The sequence below is a fragment of the Rhinolophus ferrumequinum genome, chromosome 3, assembly GCF_004115265.2.
Source record: "Rhinolophus ferrumequinum isolate MPI-CBG mRhiFer1 chromosome 3, mRhiFer1_v1.p, whole genome shotgun sequence".
Lineage (NCBI taxonomy): Eukaryota > Metazoa > Chordata > Mammalia > Chiroptera > Rhinolophidae > Rhinolophus > Rhinolophus ferrumequinum.
The window spans coordinates 71,643,322-71,665,625 of record NC_046286.1 but is presented as its reverse complement, the minus strand read 5'-3'; positions in this window follow the sequence as shown (position 1 = coordinate 71,665,625).

Genomic DNA, 22,304 nt, shown 5'->3' with positions numbered 1-22,304 from the left:
ATCCAACTGAAAGAAATAATTATGGTGAAAACATGTAAATTGGCAGAGAGTGTGCTAGAATCCCAAGTTGATGAAAGAGCGTTTTCCTCTTTTGATAAGGCTTCCCAAATACACTCATTTTCTTTAGCTTTGCTTGCAGTATTGTTAACTATTTCCACAAGTTTTAGTCTAAGTTTGGTGAATATTAAAAGAAAGTTCCAAAACTCTGAGTTCTAATTGGGTCTTGCCATTTGAGTCAGCAAAATTAAATTGACATAGGCCTCAAAATTAAAACAGATTTTCTTTGTGGCCATTGGGTTGTTTTATACAACTTTTAATTTTTTATTTTTTAGAGAATCAGCAATAAAAAACAGCACAGAAGTATCTATAAGGCTAAATAGTTCTATGGCTTAGGTAATTCACAGAATGTAAATTAAGTATTTTTTTAAAAGAATGAGTGAATAATTTACTATATTTTGCCATTTCCTTCTTGCCTTTGTTTAAATTTTTCTTTTTCTTTTTTCTTTTTTAAAATTGCTGCTAGAACTCTGTCATTCCCATCCATGTGGGCAAGTGGCTTTGAGAGTTTTTGGTTTACAAGAGGGCCGTATAATACAGGAAATGCTTGTTTGGGCTCTGCAGTTAGATACTCCTGACTATTAGAGTGTGAGTTTGGGCAAGATCATTACTTCCTTTTGCTTGAGGGTAAAAGCAGTGATAATAATGATACTTAACTCAGAGAATTGTGAGCATTTGATGAGATAATTCAGATAAGATCATTAACATAGTCCTGTCCTACAGACTGTACTTCATGAATGTCATTTTTAATCTTCCTCCTCTGCCTGCTCCTGCTCTTTCTCTTTCTCCCAAGCCTTTTCTGAGTCCTAGAAACCTTTGAGAAGCTAATGAGAGCTTTGACTCCAGAAAATGAACTTATCTACATAATTGGACAGAAGGAATTATTCGAATTATTGACTCAAAATGTAAATGATATAGTAGAAGATTTTACACTCTATATACTTAAAGTTTCTTTTAAAAATAAAGGTAAAATGAAGACTATAACTATTTAGATGCATTTCATTTTGTTAATTCATAAATCCATTTTATGGTTTATTTTTATATTTCTAATTACTTTTTTACTAAACTTTTCACTTTGGAATAACTTTAATTTACAGAAAAGTCAAATATAGTACAGAGAGTTCCCATCATTTCATTATATGGTTTCCCCTATTGTTACTATTTTATACAACCATGACTAAGAAATCAACATTGGTACATTGCTATTAACCAAACTTCAGAGTTTACTCACATTTAACTAGTTTTCTCACTAATGTTTTTTTTTTCCCTCCAATTCCAGGATTTAATCTTGAAACAAAAATTTCTTATAGTCATGTTTCCATAGTTTTCTCTAGTTTGTAAAATCTTTCCTTGCTTTTCATGACTTTCACATTTTTGAAAAATACTGGTCAGAGACTTTGTAGAATGTTCCTCAATTTAGGTTTGTGTGATATTTTGTCATAATTAGACTAGGATTATGGGTTTTGGGGAAGAATACTAGAGTTGAAGTACCATTCTCATCACATCAGGGAATACCTGCTATCAACATGACATTACTATAGATGTTGACATTGATCACATGACAAAGGCAGTGTTTACCACTTTTCTCCATGGCAAATTTACTTTCCCCCTTATCATATTCTTTGGAATCAGTAAGGCCAGCCTAGCTACAAGGGGGAGGGTGTGTGATTCTGTTTTGAGGTTATTCATTCAGCTGATTAGCAGGACCAAAGGCATAAGAAATAGTGAGTCACTTAGGAAAAAGGTAAAAATAATGTTAAATGAAACTGTGGATCACTCGAACTTCATTGAGTCACTGTCTTATGTTGCAGTTTGACATTTAGAGCAGGAATAAGTTATTATTTTCCTGGACATCAGTGGGGTGAATGGGAGCAAAGCTGATATAGGCCAATTTCACACTGATATGATATAGTGACTTTATCCAAATCCTCATGATGGCATTAAGTCAGATCTAAGATAGTGATTCAATATGTCCCACTATCATTCTGCCCATACTCAGACCTGTAGCACTATTTAATGGTCAGTTTATGCTAATCTTGGAAGAGATAGCAATGGTTTGTCCAATGGATACAACCTTTTACTTGGACCAAACAGGTAATTTTTCTTCACTATTATTGAGCTCCTATTATGTACCAAGAGCTTTTCAGGCATTTTTAATGCTGTATCTTGCTGATAAAATAACTTTATAACATAGGTGTTAATATTCCTATTTGATAAGGAAATTGACACAAAGAGTTCAAGTAACTTGACCATACCAGTAGGAAACTCTTGGATCTGTAACTTAAAATAAGTTATCTTCATCCCAAAGTACATGATTTTCCCACTATAAATTACATATATATATATATATATATATATATATATATATATATATAATAATTTAAAAAATTGTCATAAGAGCAAAAAGATGTGTGTGTTTGTGTGTGTGTTTGAATAGTTATTTTAATAATCTCATTAGTATTTTTTCTATAATAATTTAAGATTAGTAGCTGTTTCATTTGGATACAGCAATGCAAAAGTGATTTGGTGGTCACAATATTCCCAGATCCAAGTATATTCTGAATATTATTATATTGCCTAAATTCTCACAGTGGATAAAAATTCATTACATTAAGAAGCATTTGGCTGAATGTGCTGCTGGAAGCAAACTTACTTCATTTTCCCCAGAATGCATACTTGCTGTTAACTTTGTTTTCATACTGAAAGTCAGCATCAGAAAATGTTTTGCCGTCAAGGTACAAGGGAAACTCACATCAAAGCATCTATACTGATATTGTTTGAGAGAACTTAATCTTTAGGAATCCAGTTCCCAATTCTTAAAGATACTTAAAAATATTATTAAAAGTCATTGAGTATGGAAAAGTCCGTAAATTCCTATAAAACCTTATAAAATTATTTTCTTGGTAGCTGAATAAAGAGCTAAATTATAGCCAAACATGCAGGTGAAAAGTCCATTCCATGTACCTGTTTAGATAACCCTTACTAGTTGAACATGAACCAGAATTAATGGTCATTTCTCTATTTCTGTGTTTCTTTTGGAAGTAGTTTTATATAGTGTGACATTATTTAAATTTACTATGAGCTCACAATAAAGTTTACTATTCAGAAGACAAATGATTTGAGGAACAAGGTAAAAGTGATTACTTCATACATTTGATGGGAAATTACGACGAAAGGAACACATATCAAAATAACTCAGGAAGCATGGAAATGACATCTGGAGAAATCTTTAAAAGCAGAATAGCTTCTCATTGGTTTAGCATGGTCTAGATTTTCAGTATTCTTTCCTAACTCTGTCCATCTGGTATTCTATTAAAGAGAGAGCACGCCAGGCAAAAATTTAAAGTAGGTGACACTTTTTTCCATCCTTTCTTACTACCTTTGTTATAGTTTTTCCTTTGCTCAAGTCACTGTTTTTTATTACTTAGGTCCCTCTTGCCAAGTGTAAAAGATGGTCTTTAAAACCTTGCTGTGAGTTAGAGTCTGTATTTTTTAAAGAGAAACCTTTAGTAAGAACCAGGATTAAAGATAGGTTTTCATGTACAGTGACATCTACATAGGAAACATATTTTGGGCAACTAGACCATTAAATCATTAAAAGTCTATCCATTTCTGATGTCTGCCTGTGATTTATATTTTAAAAACTATATACTTTAGCTACAAGAAAAATATATTTAATTTATTCAATAATATTTATTGGACACTTACTATGAGTCAGGCATTGACCTACAGCGATGAAAACCAGACAGAGGTCCCTGCTGTCATGGAGTTTATATTCTAGAAGAAAGATGCAATAATAAAAATAATATACACACATAAGTAAAGATTTGTCAAATGGAAATAAGTGGAAAGAGTTCAAAATAGAAAAACAAATTGTGCATGAAAAAAAGGGATGGAATTGGCAGCAGGGTGAAGGCAGTGATGACAACATAAACTATTTTTAAGACATATTTTAGAGCAATTTTTAGGTTCATAGCAAAATTGAGTGGAAACTCCAGAGAGTTCCCATAAACTTCCTGCCACCACAGATGCACAGTCTCCCCCAATAGAGGTACATTTGTTACAATTGATGAACCTATATTGAGACATCATTATCACTTAAAATCCATAGTTTACATTAGGGTTCACCTGTTGGGTTCTTTGCTCTATGGATTTTGACATGTATATAATGATACGTATCCACCATTAGTATCATACAGATTAGTTTCCCTGCCTTAAAATCCTTTGTGCTTTACTATTCATTTCTCCCTCCCCCCTAACTCCTGGCAACCACTGATCTTTTTGCTGTCTCCATAGTTTTGCCTTTTCCAAAATGTAATATAACTGGGATCATACAGTATACAGCCTTTCTAGATTGGTTTCTTTCACTTAGTAATATGCATTTAAGTTTCCTCCATGTCCTTTCATGACTTGATAGCTGTTTCTTTTTAGCACTGAGTAAGATTCCATTATCTGGATGTACCAGTTTATCCATTCCCCTACTGAAGAACACTTGGTTGCTTCCAAGATTTGGGCATTATAAATAAAGCTACTGTAAATATCGGTGTGCAGGTTTTTGTGTGGGTATAGGTTTTCAACTCTTGTGGGTTAATACCAAGGATTATGACTGCTAGATTGTATGGCAAAAGCGTGTTTAGTTTTGCAGCAACTGCCAAACTGTCTCCTAAAGTTGCTGTATCGCTTTGCATTCCCACCTGCTGTGAATGAGAGTTCCTGTTGCTCCACATCCTACCCAGCATTTCCTGTTGTCGGTGTTTTGCATTTTGACCATTCTAATAGAAGTGTGGTAGTATCTCATTGTTTTAATTTTCAGTTCCCTAATGACACATTAGATTGAGTATCTTTTCATATGCTTATTTGCCATCTGTATATCTTCTTTGGTGAGGTTCATGTATTTTGCTCATTTTTTAAATGGGTAGTTTGTTTTCTCATTATTGAGTTTTAAGATTTCTTTGTCTATTTTGGATTAAGAGTTGTTTCTCCCAGTCCATGGCTTGTCTTCTCATTCTTTTGACAATGTAAACTTCTTACATGTGGTAATTAGAAAACATGTAATAAAAATACTTCTACATTATGGGTGTTTTTAGTAGATCGAGGGAAAAGTATTATAAATAAAGTAGATTAATCCATGATATGTCCCATTTTTAAAATTAGTTTCAGGTGTACAAAACAATGTAATAGTTAGACATTTATACCCCTCACAAAGTGATAACTCTTCCTCCAATCTACTACCCCTCTGACATCGTATATAGCTGTTACAATTCCATTGACTCTATTCCCTATGCTGTACTCTACATCCCATCACTATATATAAATATATATATATAATATATATATATTATATTATATATTATATATTATTATATATTATATATAATATATTATATATAATATTAATATATATTATATAACATATATATTATATATAATATAATATATAATATAATATATATACATTATATATAATATATAATATATATATTATATAATATAATATATAATATATTATATTATATATTATATATATATTTAATTATAGTTGACATTCAATATTATTCAGCTTCAGCTTCAGGTGTACAGAGCAGTTATCAGGCATCTACACTGTCCATGAAGTGGTCTCCCTAATAAGACAAGGGCCCGCTTTGCATCTCATTTAAATCTCCTGTATCTTAAAAATACTGCCCTTTATAAGCTGGGCAATATACAAGCACATTATATAGGTTATTTTATTTAATCCTCACAATAACCCTGTAATATAGGTAGGATTACCCCCACCTGCATTTTATAGATAAGGAAACAGATTCAAACACTTTAGGTAGTTTGAGATTACACAATTTGTACGTTGCAAAGACAGAATTACGACCCAAGACTCGGACTCCATAGCCCCTTCTTGCTTTTTAATTTCTGCTGCATTGCAGTCTGTAAGCACCTAACTTCTTTAATGTCCTGACTTCTGACCATGATGGCTTAATTAAGAATAATCAGGCTCACCTCAGTTTTTAAATTAATATTAAAATAGGTAGAATCAAAATATAAACAATAACAGCTACTTGAGTGTGTACAAATAAATAACTTGGAAAACTTAAAGTACAGTACAAATACTGTAAATTATATTGGAATATTTGGACATCTTTTTGGCAAATATGTATTCTTGTTTAGGTATATTTCATTTAAAAAAATTACAAGGATAGAAGGATAAGCTAAATGTCACCACAACAAATGAGCAAGTCCAGTTTTTAGGACATTCTGTGGAAAAACAGACCTGATTTCTGTAAGTCAAAGGCATGAATAAAAAACTGGAGGAAGAACCATTTGGAATAATAGAGGTTTAACAGACATGACAACCAAATGTAATGTATGAGGTATGATTGGATCCTGATTCAAACAAATCAACTTTAAAGAAACAATATCAAGGAGTGACTACTCTTTTATTTGTTGTGACAATGGCATTATGATTATGGCAGAAAAAGTCCATATTTTTTTTTTTGGAAAGAATACTGAGTTATATAAAATAGAAATGATACAATGGGAATAAAAGGCAAAAAAAGATGAAACAAATGTGGCAAAACTGTGGTAATTATTGAATATGGTTGATAGTTATACAGGAGTTCATTGAATTATCTTTACTTTTGTTTATGAGGTAATGTTTTTGTAATAAAAATTAAAACTCAGAACAAATGAAAATATGCTGTTGTGTGTATTTCTCACTTGTGCACTGCATAGAAGAAAAAATATTTTAAAAATTGGGTATGTTTTGGAAGCTTCTGGTTCATCAACATTGTTTATTTCTCTACTCATCTCTTTCATGTTCTATCCATTATCTTTAAAGAGAGTCTGCTGTTGGTTTATAAAGTAAAGTCTCTGAAGAACATATTGTTCAGGGATCAGCTCTGGAAAAATTGAAATTTGATTGTACCTGTCACTAAATAAACAAGTGATTTCTGCTAGGATTCTGTAAGGTAGATGGAAAAATCCACAAAAGGATGAAAAAAAAAACAAACAGGAGAATGTCCCCAAACAAATTTGATAAGTTAACAATATGACACACATACTTTTAATCTATAGTTATTTTAAACACACACACACACATACACACACACACACACCCCTCTACTTTTCCCCCATTTAAACTCTTTTCCCTAAGTAATACACATGGAACACACATTATAAAAGTGAAAGTATTTAGTATGTGCATAAATATTCACATGTATTTAGATGATTTTTTTCTCGTGTGCCATAACTGACTTCAAATCTTATTTTGATTCTGCATTCCATTTATGTTCAAAATGGCACATTGAGTTCTGCAAATTCAATACAATTTAAAGTCTGTTTCTGGAAACAGTGAAAAGTATGTGGGCACTTATCCTAGAATTTGGCAGATTTTCCTTCGAGACTTGTTAGTAGAGCAGAAATCAAAAAGTCCTATTGTTTTTATTATTTATTGTGCTGCCTTTATGTGCTAAACATTGGGTATACCCATTGTCAGGAATGGTGAAAACAGAGTTTCTCATGTCACAGAAATTATGACCTAGTAGGAAATATAGACAATGAATCATCAAAACTATTATGAATATCAAGAAAAGTGAAGTATAAGTGCAATGAGAATGCATCGTATATGACATGGAAACGAAGTGGTCACTGAAAGACTCCCTGGGGGAAGTGGAGTTAAAGTTGAGACCTCAGGAGTGAAAGTGAGCCAATAAAGTGTTGGAGGGGTGCTAGAAGACGGGGGAGGTTAGATAATGAGAGTAGGCAGAGATCAGTATTTGAAAGTTCTAGAGGCAAGAGAGACCATGGTGAGTATAGTGAGCGGAAATATTGGGAAAGCAGGAAAAATTGATGATGGAAACATAGGCAGTCCTAATTCTCTTATGCTTGTGGTACATGTTAAGATTGTTAACCTTATCCTAAGGAAAGGGGAAGTTAAGCAAATGTCTGGCTTCTTGGGGGGCAGGGGGGAGGGGTCAGAAATATGCCAATTTTTTTTTCCCATTCATTTGTAGAGAGAAAAGTGGATGGAATTAGATGTAATTGGGAGAAAGGGGATCAGCTATGAGGATACTGCAATAATATGGGTCAGAGATCCTGTTAGCTTGGACAAGGACGGTGGCAGTGGTGAAAATAGAGGAATAAGAAACAGAGTAAAAAGAGAAGAAGGAGGCAGAATTGACAAGATTCAGTGATAGTTTTGATGTCTGTTATGCTCATCTCTCATTGGCGTTGGTCTCTGGGAAAGAGGTTAAGAATAGAAAGCATTTCTGGGGTATTAAAGAAGGAAACTGTTAGGGAACATGCATGTGAGCACCTTAGGGCAAGTAGGCAAAAACTGTAACAGCTATTGTCACAATTCATATACGTATTTAGAGTGGCTCCAAATGAGCTCAGACAACATTATAGGCGTTATCAAATTTGTATCAGAACATCATTTTGAATGACGTGCCAAAAATATTGTTTGATGCCTGTCTAAAGACAATATATTTTCCTGATTTTTGAGAGGAAATGCTAAACATTGGACCCATCTGATATCATAGGAATTAAGAAAGTCTTACAGGCTCAGGAAGACAGCTGCTTCCTAACCCCCAGTCCACTAGAGTGAATGTGTTAGAAGGCATACACTTGGATTTTTGTGTTGTGGGTTTTTGAAACATGTCTTGACTTAGAAAAGTGTCAAACTGTACAGAACAAATTAAAGAGTTTCTAAACAACAGTGTCATGCCTCTTGTGACGTATGAAATCAGATTTTCTGGCACTCTTTGCCACCTTTTGCTAAAAATTTGATTTCAACATCAGCTTTCTGATGGATGGCACTTGTCTATTTTACTGAAAGGATCTGACAGCTTCCCTTCTGGGTAGTGCTGTACCCATTTCCATAGAAATGGCTTGCAGAATAGTGAATATGCGAAATCACATTCTCATGAAAATAAGCTCTAGCACAAATGGGCAGAGATGCAAAACTCATTAAAAAGCCAGCAAAAATCAGTCTATTGGCCAAAATATGACAGGCATGGCAATAAAATAAATGGAATAATTTTTGCTTTTCTTTGTTTGCCTGGGGATCTGTACTTTTATAGCCATAAGGTATGGTCTCTTGGCTTAGTGATTTGAGAAGCAGTGACAGAAGTGGAGATATTGCCTCTGAAACATAAAAATGTTTTTGAAATACAAGGACAGAACACTAAAAATATTATGGTCTGAATAAAATTTTTGCAAAGCAGGTAAAATCCAAAAAAGATTTGCAACATTATTCTGTAGCATAGAACTTGAGATTTTACTGACCCTTCATTCCAAATGTTTAATCTTACAGACTTTCTTCACTTAGCCCTACTTACTTTGTCACAAAGTCAACAAACCTGTAAAGCAATACACCGTTGTTTATCTTCCCCAGATACGTGGGTCATTGAGATGAGGGCAGATAGATGAGCTCTTTGGTTAGGCCAATGCAAACATATTGCTATTCTTTGCAGGGAATACACTTAAGTGATTTTCATACATATAGTTAAAGACGGATGGACAGTAACTAGATCTGAGTATGGTGTACTGAGAGGCTTATGTAGTAGTTTTTACTACATAGATGTCAAAATGTAGTTGACGCAGAATGCTGCCCTTCTGCTGATTCCCATGTCTGCAGCCCCACTGACATATATCTATTTATACTATTTATAGTGCCCCCTAAATACCAGTTCATAACATCTATTTTAAATGATTAGAATATTATTTTTCCTGAGATATTACACATTAAATATCAACCCATTAGCAATGACTAATTCATCTGATTACCCATTATCACCCATTGTTACAAATCACAGGGTAGCTCATGACAAAAAATGTTGATTTGGTTTGGTATAGAAGATTAAAAATATTAGAAAATAGAGCTGGTGTGGTCTTCTGATGAGCATGATAAGTGTTGAACCGGGCAGTGAGAGAACAGCAGGACAGCACTCAAGGGTTGAGTTCTAACAAAATGTGAACTGGGGAAAACTGATGGACTAAGGCAGGGGTGTTATTGTAGCATAGCTAGTTAAGAGCAATGTCTCTGGAATCCAGCAAATCCGGGATAGCATCCTACCTCTGTCATTTAGTCAGTGTGTGTCTTTGGGAAGTCACAACTTCTGTAAGCTTTCATCTTCTCATCTACATAATAATTATGACTGCCTTCATCACAGCATTGCTGAAAGGTGTTAAATGCTATTAGTTTTTACTTGTTAGTATCATTGTTATTTGGAAGTTTAGAGTGTTTGCATTTAATGTCAGGGACTGGCAAAAACCACAGATTATCAAAGAGGTCTTTCTGATGTGAAAAATCCACCGATGCAATGGATTAGCATAGAGAAAACCAGGCACAGTCCATTTAGGTAATTTCAGGGCAGAATCTAAAGCTATTACTAGGTATTAAAGGTAGGTTATAGATAGTTGAGGACATATTTCTTTCATAAGCATCATTTACTTTTTATATGCCCTGGAAATATTACAAAGAACTAGTACATTAACTATACTAAGGAAAATCAGAGTGATCTATAAAATATTGTAATTTTGGCAGCCCTTGGTAAAATTGAAATATGTCATATATCTATTACCTTTCCAAACATCACTCATTCTAAGAGACCAGTCCACTTCATGTGCCCAGTTTGCTAATTTTATCCCTATGTATTAATTCAGGTTGGTTCAATTGCAAGTAATATAAATCCTAATTAAGCAGTACATGAAATTGACTCATTCACATAACTAAAAAGCCAAAGACAGGTGAAGAATGATCCAGTAGATTAATGATGCCACCGAGGACCCAATTTTTTTTCATCTCCCTGCCGTGCATTCTGTGGTATTTTGTCTATTTTTAAGATCCCTAAGTGGATGCCAGTGTCTCCCAGGACTATATATGTTCCTGTTCATGCCTAGCACAAAAATGAATTTATATCTCTGTAGTCTAACTATAAATATAGGGACTTCCAGGTTTTGTCACTTGTCCATCTTTGGGCAAGTCTTTATGGCCACAGGAAAGAATGCTCAAAATTATCTGATCTTAGGTCACATCCCCGTTCTTGGAGCAGAAGTTGTCAGTTTCATCAGGACCATATGAATCTACAAATTTAAAGTGGAAATTGTTCAGATAGGTGAAGGAAGAATAAACAATGGATGGCAACCCCCAAATGTCCACCACACACTAGCTGAACAGAGCCAGAGGGAATGACTCTCTCAGAAAAGAATTTCTGGCATTAATGATAGGTATTATGGGGGTGTTGTTGGGTACAGGTGAGTCTTTCCCGATGTTATAATATCATTCAAGATGATACCTTAAGTATTTGTAAGATATGAATATAGCTGGTTGTACAGACCTTTGGAAGAAGTGTCAATTTTAGGTTTGAATTCTGGCTCTGCCCTTTACACACCGTGTAACCTTGGGTAAGTTGTTTATCCTCTGTAAGTGTCAATTTTCCCTTCTATAAAGTGGAGGTAGTAGTAATAATAACTACATGGTTGTGTTGAGGACTAAATGACATAATCTAAATAAAGTGTTTAGTATAATAATTCCAGGCACATTTATAAGTAAGGCATTGATAACAGTTAACTCTTATTAGAATCATTTTCATGCACTTTCTACGGAGCTCCTTAAATATGCTCTAATCCTAATATCTAGGATTTAAGTGACAGTTTATGAGGATGTTTAGCTATGATATTCAGATCCTGTCTTTTTCCATCATTAATTTGTCTCCCAGAGATAGAATCATGACCATTTGGGGAGTAAAGGCCTTATGCTGTCTTCCATTCTTGAGAACTACTGAATGAAATCCATCATATTTAGGGTGATCATATATAGTCATTCATATGACCATTTGTCATTCAAATCAGGATACCTTTGAAAGTAAGAGGAGGCACTTAAAACAACTAACATGTAATAATTGATCTAGAAGAGGTATAATTGGAACTTCCCACTTAAACTGTTTCAGTCTAATGATACTGAATGTTTGCACATAAGACAGAAATCTTCAGAGCAAAATTGCCTAGGGACCTAAGAGAGGCAAAGGATTCTTAAAACAATGTTTTCCTTTCTGTTTCTTTCTGCACTGTCAGTGAAAACTATGTCAGCATTAAGCATTTTTGATTTGTTATTTTATTCGATGTAAAATATTGTTATAGTGATTCATATATCCACACAAATATTATAGCAGATGTATTTTTCTCTTAATTTGCGTTTATCTGTAATAAAACATCGAGCCAACCAAAACACATTGGTATGGTTATATTGAGCTATATCTACACTTTTAAATAATAAAGCTGATTAACTCTTTCATTCTATTGATGAACAACTGACATATTAATCTGGACTTGGAGTCAGTAATAGCATATTAATATCAGGTTTTTTTATTTTTGAACCATTAGACTTATTTGCTTTCTCATGTCTTTATTACCTTATAAGTTAAATAGATTTTATACCATTGACAGTCTGTAATGATCCTTTGATTATTGTTTTCTTAGAGTTAAGATGATAATATAATTATCGTCATTAGATTCTAATACCTGTATTACTTTAGGTGTCTTAAGTGGGTAAATAAAAATACCAATGTCTGCATATTTTGCTAATTAATTCATAATTTGTGTTGTTCCACAAATTATTTAAGAAATAGTATAGGAATATCTACATTTAAAAAGATGTATGATTTAAAATAATTTAAAAGAAGCAAAAGAAAAATGAGTTTTGAAAAAAGATGACCTCTAGAATGATGTTAGAACATAAAAAAAAATTGGTCATCAATATATATCTGCTTGCTGAAAGGGTACATAAATATGTCCTTAAGCTATAGCAAGTAAAAGAAGAGAGGAAAACATAGTCAGGTCTAATGTAAGTCCACAAACTAAAGACACAGCCATTGGTCACAAAGAGCACAATTCTTCGTATAATAATAGTACAGAAAATTTCTTCCCTGAGAAATATGCATTTCTTTCCATTTCTACAAGATTAGTAATGTTATCATCTAGTAATATCAGATAACATTATTTTTCCTTCCTTAAGTTAGTGATTCCAACACTAAAAACCCAACAATTTTCCTAGTTTTTTGTTAACCTATTCATGTTTAATGTTTTAATCATATTTTTCTTATATCTTATATAAAAATGTGTATACAGATTGCAATGTAAAGTTCATATTTAGGAACTTTCATCAGATTGTTTAACATAAATGCACATGTTATGGTACAGTGTTTTAAAACTCAGGCTTTAGTTCTCATCTACGTATCTTTCTTTCTTTATATTCCATTCTTTCCAAAGTAGACACTATTTTTCTTGTCAATAGCCATAAGATTAAGATAGCTGGTTCACGGAGCTGTGTTCCTTTGTACGTGATATTCTGAGGGGCCCAAACAGGTGTGAATCTGAGCCTGTAGATTTTGTATCTGTGAGAGTGACGTAGATTTGTCCTATTTGAGCATCAAGTTGCCTTTGCTTAAGCAAACCCACCTGGTTGACTACACATTGGCGTAAAATGTGCTTTTAATATGCATGCTAAAATCAAGACTAGGCAGTTTTTGAAAAAAATTATACATAACACAAATTGAGTCGGAGAGGGGGCAGTTATCTGGCAAATTAGAAATGAAAATAAATGCTGGGATTTAGAAGCTCCATCAAATATCTTTCCTGTCCTCCTTCACGTTTGCAACTAATGAAAATATAGACTTTGATATTAAAAATATGAATTTGAGAATGCTCTTTGACCTGTGGTCACAATCAGGGGTCCAAAAATGTAACACCATGAATTAAGCTATAATCTCTCCCTGGTCTTGGTAAGCTTGCTGTAGAGGTAGTAGCATGTGTTCTGAGAAGAGAGTGATTCAAAAAGAAGGATCTAAATTGAAGTTAGATTTGGTTCCATATAACAAAAAACTAAAAATAAAAAAGACTCAAATAAATAGAAATTAATTTTGTTCTCACATAAAATAAGTCTGGAGGTAGGCTGAACAGGGGCCAGTATTGTGGTACAGGGGTCATTAAGTAGTGGGGCTCCTTTGCTTATGAGCTGTGTGATCCTGGAAAATTACTTCTTGTTATTAGTCTCAGTTTCCTTATATGAGTAGGTGCAGTGGTGTCTGCATCATAGAGATATTAAAATTAAACAGGATATAAGGCAATAATCAGTATAGGTGCTGTATATAGTACATAACTTTCAGAATTATAGACAAAAGTAAGAAAGGAAGAAGGCTTAAAATTAATATATATATATATATATATATACTATATATATATACACATACACACATATACACACACACACATATATATACACTATATATATATACACACACATACACATACACACAAAGAAGCAAAGGTGAAACTACAATGACAGAAGACAGAGCAATAGTTGCTAGAAATAGGGATGGTGTGTAGCTGACTATAAAGGGATGTGGGGGATTTTTTTGCGTGACGGAGCAGTTACACTTGTATATCTTGATTTTGGTGGTGATTATGTAACTCCATATGTTTGTCAAAACTCACAGAGCTGTACACTTAAAAGGGTGAATTTATTGTATATAAATAAGAGTTTATTTTTAAAAATGGGAAAGAAACAAATGGAAATAGAGACTTTGATATTATAGACTTTGATATAAATATAGAATTTGATACAAAGTAGAACCATAAAATGTAAAGCTTGAAGATTCCTTGATTTGTAGTCATATGCTAATGCACGCATACATAAATTGTGCCCAGAGATATACAGTGAATAGTTATATATTTTTTGATCTGGAGATAAATAGAATTCTCCTGGTTCTTTCTATATTGTGACTCTGCTCTTTCCTAAGATTGTTGTTCATTGACTGGTGGACACTGGCTCACGACCAAGCTGGCTTTCTAGCTGTGATATGTGGGAAAGAGAAGTCGAAGGCAAATGACTTTTTCTTTTAAAGAGGGATTGCTAAAGTTGCACATATTACTCCTGCTTAAATATCATTAGCAGGAAGCCAATCACATGGGAACACATGCTGTGAGGAATGCTGGGGAATGTGTCTCTAGTCAAGTGACCACATCTTGAGAAGTTGAGTGTTCCTAAAACAAAGGAAGAAAGGGAAACAATGGGATACTTACATGTGTCTGCCACTGCATGTAAACCCCTTAATGTAATGAAGTTTCATTTTGCAACACAGGATATTCTTTTATGATAGTTCAGTGGAATAAATGAGGGGCCTTTGGCTGAGGGAAAATGAAAGAGACATTTGTAAAAAGGACATATTATTGTTTACTTCCCTTGTAGTAGTATTGTTATAAATGGGAGCATTGGAGTCGTGATGCTGATATCATGTTGGTGCAAAGCCCTTTTGAATCATGTTCAGGATGCAGGATCCACTTCAACTAGAATTTTCTGGTAGTTCAGTCCTTGTAGAATTTGACAAGTTCTTCTATTAACACCTGTCCTCCTCAAACTTTTCCAAAAAAATTGAAGAAGAGACAATACACCCTAATTCATTTTATGAGGCCAAAATTACCCTGATACCAAAACCTGGTAAGGACAACACAAAAATAAAAAAAATTATAGACCAATATCTCTGATGAATACAGATGCAAAAATCCTAAACAAAATTCTAGCAAGTTGAATACAACAATGCATTAAAAAGATCATATATCACGATCAAGTGGGGTTCATCCCAGGGCACAAGCATGGTTCAACATATGCAAATCAATCAATGTGATACACCACAGAAACACAATAAAAGGCAAAAATCATATGATTATATCAATCGATGCAGAAAAACCATTTGACAAGCTACAACATCCATTTATGATTAGAACGCTGAATAAAAATGGGCATAGAAGGACAATACCTTAACATAATAAAGGCCATATATGACAAACTCTCAGCTATTATTATAATTAACGGTTAAAAACTAAAGTCCTTCACTCTACATTTAGGAACAGGACAGGGTTTTTGCCTATCACCACTGATATTCAACATAGCATTGGAAGTTCTAACCAGAGCAATCAGGCAAGAGAAAGAAATAAAAGGAATCCGAACTGGGAATGAAGAAGTTAAATTTTTGCAGATGACACAATGATATTTATATATAGAAAACCCTAAAGACTCCACCAAAAATCTATTATTAATAGAAACAATAAACGAATACAATAAAGTTGCTGGCTACAAAATCAACATACAAAAATCCATCATATTCCTATATACTAACAATGAAATCTCAGAAAAAAAACAGGAAAAAAAAAACAATTCCTTTTCACAGTTGCAACAAAAAGAATAAAATACCTAGGAATAAACTTAACCAAGATGTAAAGGACCTATACATTGAAAACTATGACATTTTTAAAAGATGTTGAAGAAGACACAAAGAAATAGAAAGACACTCTTGTTCAAGGATTGGAAAAATCAACATAGTTAAAATGGCCATATTACCAAAGCAATATACAGATTTAATGTAATCCTCATCAAAATCCCAATCGCATTTTTTAAAGAAATAGAACAAAAAATCCTCAGATTTGTATGGAATCACAAAAGACCCTGAATAGCCAAAGCAATCCTAAGAAAAAACAATAATGCCGGAGGTATCACATTCCCTGACATCAGCTTGTACTACAGAGCAACAATAATCAAAACAGCATGGTGTTAACAGAAAAACAGACACACAGACCAGTAGAATAGAATTGAAAACCCAGAAATAAACTTACATAAATATGGACAGATAATTTTCAACAAAGGAACCAAAAATATAAAATGGAGAAAAGAAAGCCCCTTCAATAAATGGTGCTGAGAGAATTGGAAAGCCACATGCAAAATATCTGTTACTATGTACCAAAATTAATTCAAAATGGATCAAAGACCTAAACATAAGACCTGAAACAATGAACTCCGTAGAAGAAAACATAGGTACTAAACTTATGGACCTTGGGTTCAAAGAGGATTTTATGAATTTGACCTCAAAGGGAAGAGAAGTAAAAGCTAAAATAAATGAATTGGGATTATATCAAACTAAAAAGCTTCTGCACAGCAAAAGAAACCATCGACAAAGCAAAGAGGCAACCAACTGAATGGGAGAAGATATTTGCAAACAATGCCTCCGATAATGGGCTAATATCCAAAATATATAAGGAACTCACAACTCAACAACTAAAAGACAAACAATCAGATGAAAAAATGGGCAGAGGACCTAAATAGACATTTCTCCAAAGAGGACATATGGATGGCCAATAGACATATGAAAAGATGCTCAACATCACTAATCATCAGAAAAAATGCAAATAAAAACCACAATGAGATATCACCTCACCCCAGTCAGAATGGCTATCATCAACAAGACAAATAGTAACAAGTGTTGGAGAGGCTGTGGAGAAAAAGGAACCCTCATACACTGTTGGTTGGAATGCAGACTGGTACAGCCGCTATGGAAGGCAGTGTGGAGGTTCCTCAAAAAATTACGAATAGAATTACCATATGACCCAGCAATCCCTCTCCTGGGTATCTACCCAAAAAATCTGAAAACACTTATCCATAAAGACACATGTGTTCCGTAAATAAAGCTACAATGAACATAGGAGCAAATATATCTTTACGGATAAATGTTTATTACCTATATGAAATTATCATATGAGATGCTGTGTTATGTTATACTGGAAATTGCATATGGAATTTCTTAGCTTAAGATCCAAGGTCTGTAAATGAAAGTTAGAAAGACTAATTATTAATACCTAAACATCATATATTCATAGAAATATTTCAAGTAATTGAATAAAAATATAACCACAAAAACCCAAATTAACAGTACTTTCCCTGCAATTGAATGGTTTTCAAAATATTCTCCAAAATTTGATCCCATTGTATAGGCTGACTCTACAAATTTATGTCCTTATTTAGATATTTTTTTCATATAGCAACTGATTGGATGTTATTTAGAAAGCATACTGAAAATTGACTAAATTTATCCTGTTTTACTGTTTGGCATCATGGGAATTATTTTACATTTAAGTTTTGTAAAAAAAATTAGACATCCATTACTTTAGGTCAATATATGATGGCTGAGATTGTCTAGAATAAAATAATAATTAAGTACTCAGCTTTTGGAGTTAGATTTAGCATCACCATTTGTTACCTGTGTGACTTTGGGCAAATTATTTAACCATATACTAAGCTTCAGTTTCCTCATCTCTGTGCACTGCAGACAATGATGGTAAGTAGCTTATAAGGTTATGGTAAAATTTAAATTAAAATGCAAACTCTTAAGCACAGCTCCTGCTGCATAGTTGTGTTCTTGATTAGTGATTGTTATTATAGATTCATGAATTCCTAGGACTGCTGCTAATCAAGCTGTCTCATACATTTGAAGTGTAACCCATACTCTGTACTTGAAATCCAGGTAAAAGTAAAAGCAGAATTTATTATGCAGATTGCTTTGGCTAGCTTTAGTTTAGTGTGTATTAAATTAGTATATCTTTATAAAACAATACCAGGTGCGTACCCTTAATTTGATCTTCAAGTGGCAAATGTCTAGGCAAAAACAAGCATTTTTCCAAATGATAACATCGCTTTTTCAGTTAAACAAGATCTTTTTCTCTAAATATCTTTTCAAAACTTCACCAACACACACACACACACACACACACACACACACACACACACACACACACTACAGAATACAAAAAAGTATTCATCCCTAGAAACGACAACTAAAATGGTTCCTACTGGGACTTCCAAGGCTGTTGACTTGGGAGGATGAACTATTACAATGCTTAGAACTATTTACACAATTTCTATTCAGTGGTCAGTATTGAATGATTAAAAGAGTAATTTATAAATATTTTTCTCAAAAGAGACTTTATAATACTAGTACCTAATTGAGTCATAGCTCTAAATTACTATTTTGATTTGTACATTCTCTACCAGCAGGAAGTTGGCAGTCATGAATAGGGAAATAGAACTCATCTCCCAGGAACCAGAGAACAAGTTTGGTGACATGAAAAATATAAAGCTGTCAGATTTTAGAAGAATGTTTAATCTGCTCTGTGTTTTTTAAGACAACATTTCAATCCTTTCAAAGAATTTATTCACCTTACTTTTGTTTTTGCTATTTCTTATGCACTGAAATTTGACATTTCCATAGAGTTAAATTTATTGCTTTTTTATGATTTCTCCTGCTGATTTAAACATAGAGTGTCCTTCCTGTTCAGAGGTTTGAAAAAAGTCATTATTTCTTCTATTATTTTACTTTTATATAATTTTTATTACTGGAAATCTATTTTTTTATGTGATATGAGTACATGATCTGAAATGATTTTTCCCCAAAATAGCTAATTGTCTCAGAGCCATTCTTTTTCCTTGTTGATTTGATATCTTTATATTATGTACTTATTATTAAAATTAATATTAAGTATTTGCAGTTTCTGTTCTGTTTTATTGATTCTGTCTGTTCTTAAATCAACACGAAACTCTTTTAATTACAGTAGCTTTATAGTATGGTTTAATAGAAAGTAGGGCTACTTCCATCTCATTGTTCTTTAAAGAGAAAATTTATACAAAACTTGTGCAGATACATGTCAATACAAAAATGTTAGTGAGAAATTTTTTTCAGAGTCAGCATGTTAACATGTCCTCTCTTCCAGGCCCTCAGCCATGGCCACACTGTGAAGGGTCACTCTTACTGTACCCCATTGCTGTAGGAGATCTCAGAAAGTTCTGCATCTGAACTGATCACTGAGTCTTGCCTGTCCTTTATTTCACATGTTTACTTTTTAAAAATAAAAACCCAGTTCTTAGTCCCTGAGCCTTTTTTTGGGACCTGGCAATTTAAGCTTCAAATTTGCTGAGACAATAGTAGCTCACTCTTCATCCTGAAGACACAGGCAGATTCCATGTACTCTCCTGATCTGGAAATGTGGTGAAATAGGCCAGAAGAGAGTATGGATTAGGAGTAACAAGTGCTACTACATAAAGTACACATTGATGTTATTATTTACCGGATTTGTCAATTACGGTCCAGCATTTAAATTCTTCTATTTTATGATACTATCTATTAGGTTGGTGCAAAAGTAATTGCGAGTTTTGCAATTATTTTTAACCTTTTAAACTGCAATTATTTTTGCACCAACCTAATAGATAGTCTTTCCATGCTTATGGTGTCTTGAACTATGCAAGGTAAAACACAAAGCAGTACCATTCCTAGTTGCTCCTCCCTGCTGTTTCACCTCCAAATTGTACTGTTTAGCACCTAAATATGAAAATAAATAAGCACCATCCTATACCTGTATTGCTGCCATTATTGTTTTTAAGGTTCTAAAAATAAAAGCCTTTAATATTGGTTTCTAAATTTTTACTAAGGAGATAAAATTTAATTGTGTGTTCGCCTATGCTAAACTTTCTTTTACGTACCAAATCATATTCTCCTCTAAGGAGAAGACATAGTATCTATTTAAGTTAGTATTCTGAATATGTAGTCTAAAAAAGAGGCATAGTTAACATAAACTTTGAAAATATTTTCTGTAATTTAAATCTAATGAAACATTTTTTGCAATCTTAGTATGCAAAATGCAACTGCTAACAAATAAACTATTAATATTAACACACAAGACTAATAATCACAAATTATATGAAATAAAACTATCCCTTTCACATAATCTTTAAAAACATCAAATGCTAAGTAATTAAATTTAAAAAACAAAACTAGTTTTGATTCATTTTGGCACAATGGGTATATGTATCTTCACTTTTCAGATTTGAAATATTGTAAAAATAAGGCACATGGTAAGGCAAAAATAAGGCAAATTTTGTGACTTTTAAGATTTGAAATCTTGGTTTAAAGAAGTGCTTTTCCTGTCAAAAATGTGTATCGGAGGACATTATCTATAAATATTTTTAAAGTTTCTTTAAAGTCCAGCCTTAGTTCTTAATGATAACAATGATTTTCATGGGGGAAAAAGAAGAGAAAAAGTGTATTGAGGGTTAATGCCTCAAATTTTTAAATTTAAATTATGCCAAGTCAATATATAGCATTATGACATGATCTTTAAAAAATTTCCAGATTTATGGCATAGGCCTGAGCACAGAACCTTTTCAATTACTTTCTTCAATGATGGACTAATGTTTTGTTTTGTTCACACAAATTATAGAGAGAGAAAATGAAAAATCTTTCATAGCAAATCCCACATGTAGATAATTGCTTTAGCTCTTAAAATGAAACATTCTTATTTGTTATAATGCAATCTTAGTGTTTCATGATTAAGGAATTCAAAGCAAATGTTTATTCCTTTAACATAGTTGTCTGATTTCATATTGCTTGTTGAGGGTGGAAATGAGCGTTCTACCAAGCCGATCAGTCATGATGACAACAGAGCAGCCGTAGCTTAACCTTTGATTCACTTCCAGGTAGTTAGTGTTATTCAGGAATAGGATGTATTACAAATGACCACATCTTCCCACATATGTTATAATCATTTAGAAAATTATATGGACTTTGAATCACTTTGTAAAAACAGAATGAAGAGCATGTAGTTGAGTGAATGTGTAGAAACGGACTTGGATTTCTGAAGTTACATAATTAAACAGGTACACAATAGATGGATAGATTATTAAAGCATTGCCTTGAGTCTTTGTAGGCTATTATTGTCTTCTTTGAGTTAGAGACTGTTTTAGTTCTTTTATGGAGTTACCTGTTAACTTACACTGACACTAAATTTTTAATACTCTTTCCTTAATACTTTTAAAGGCAAAATATAAAATAGCATTTCAATGAAAAGGACAAATACTGACAGATCGATGTAGCTTTCAGGTTTAGGAAATTAAATAGGTCCAAGACTTTCAAGTGCCTCATTAGGGAGAATTGAGGATTAATATCACCTAATTGGTCATGAAGGACTTCTGGATTTTGTCATCTAATTGTCAATGGCCTTTGTTAAAGCTTGATTAGCTGCTCCATCATAAAAAATCATTTTGATTCTGAAATGTTCTTCTGGTACAAATTCAGAAGCATTGAGGCAGAGTAAGAGAAACTACTGCGTACTTATTGATCATTTGGTATTATATGAATGTGTTTCTTCAATTGAAGACAGCTGAATTTTAGAAAGTACCAAAAGCATTTTATTTCATTGTCATTTTACTAATGATAATGTTTGAGCATGTTTTACATGTTTGAATTACTGTGCTTATCATTTTGACAATATTTAACTTCCCATGATTTGACCAAGAGCCTCTCAGAAACATTTTGAATCTGTATAATACCCCAAAATGGCCTCTCTTTAAAGTTCCTGGATTTTGAGCTTCCTGCCAGAGT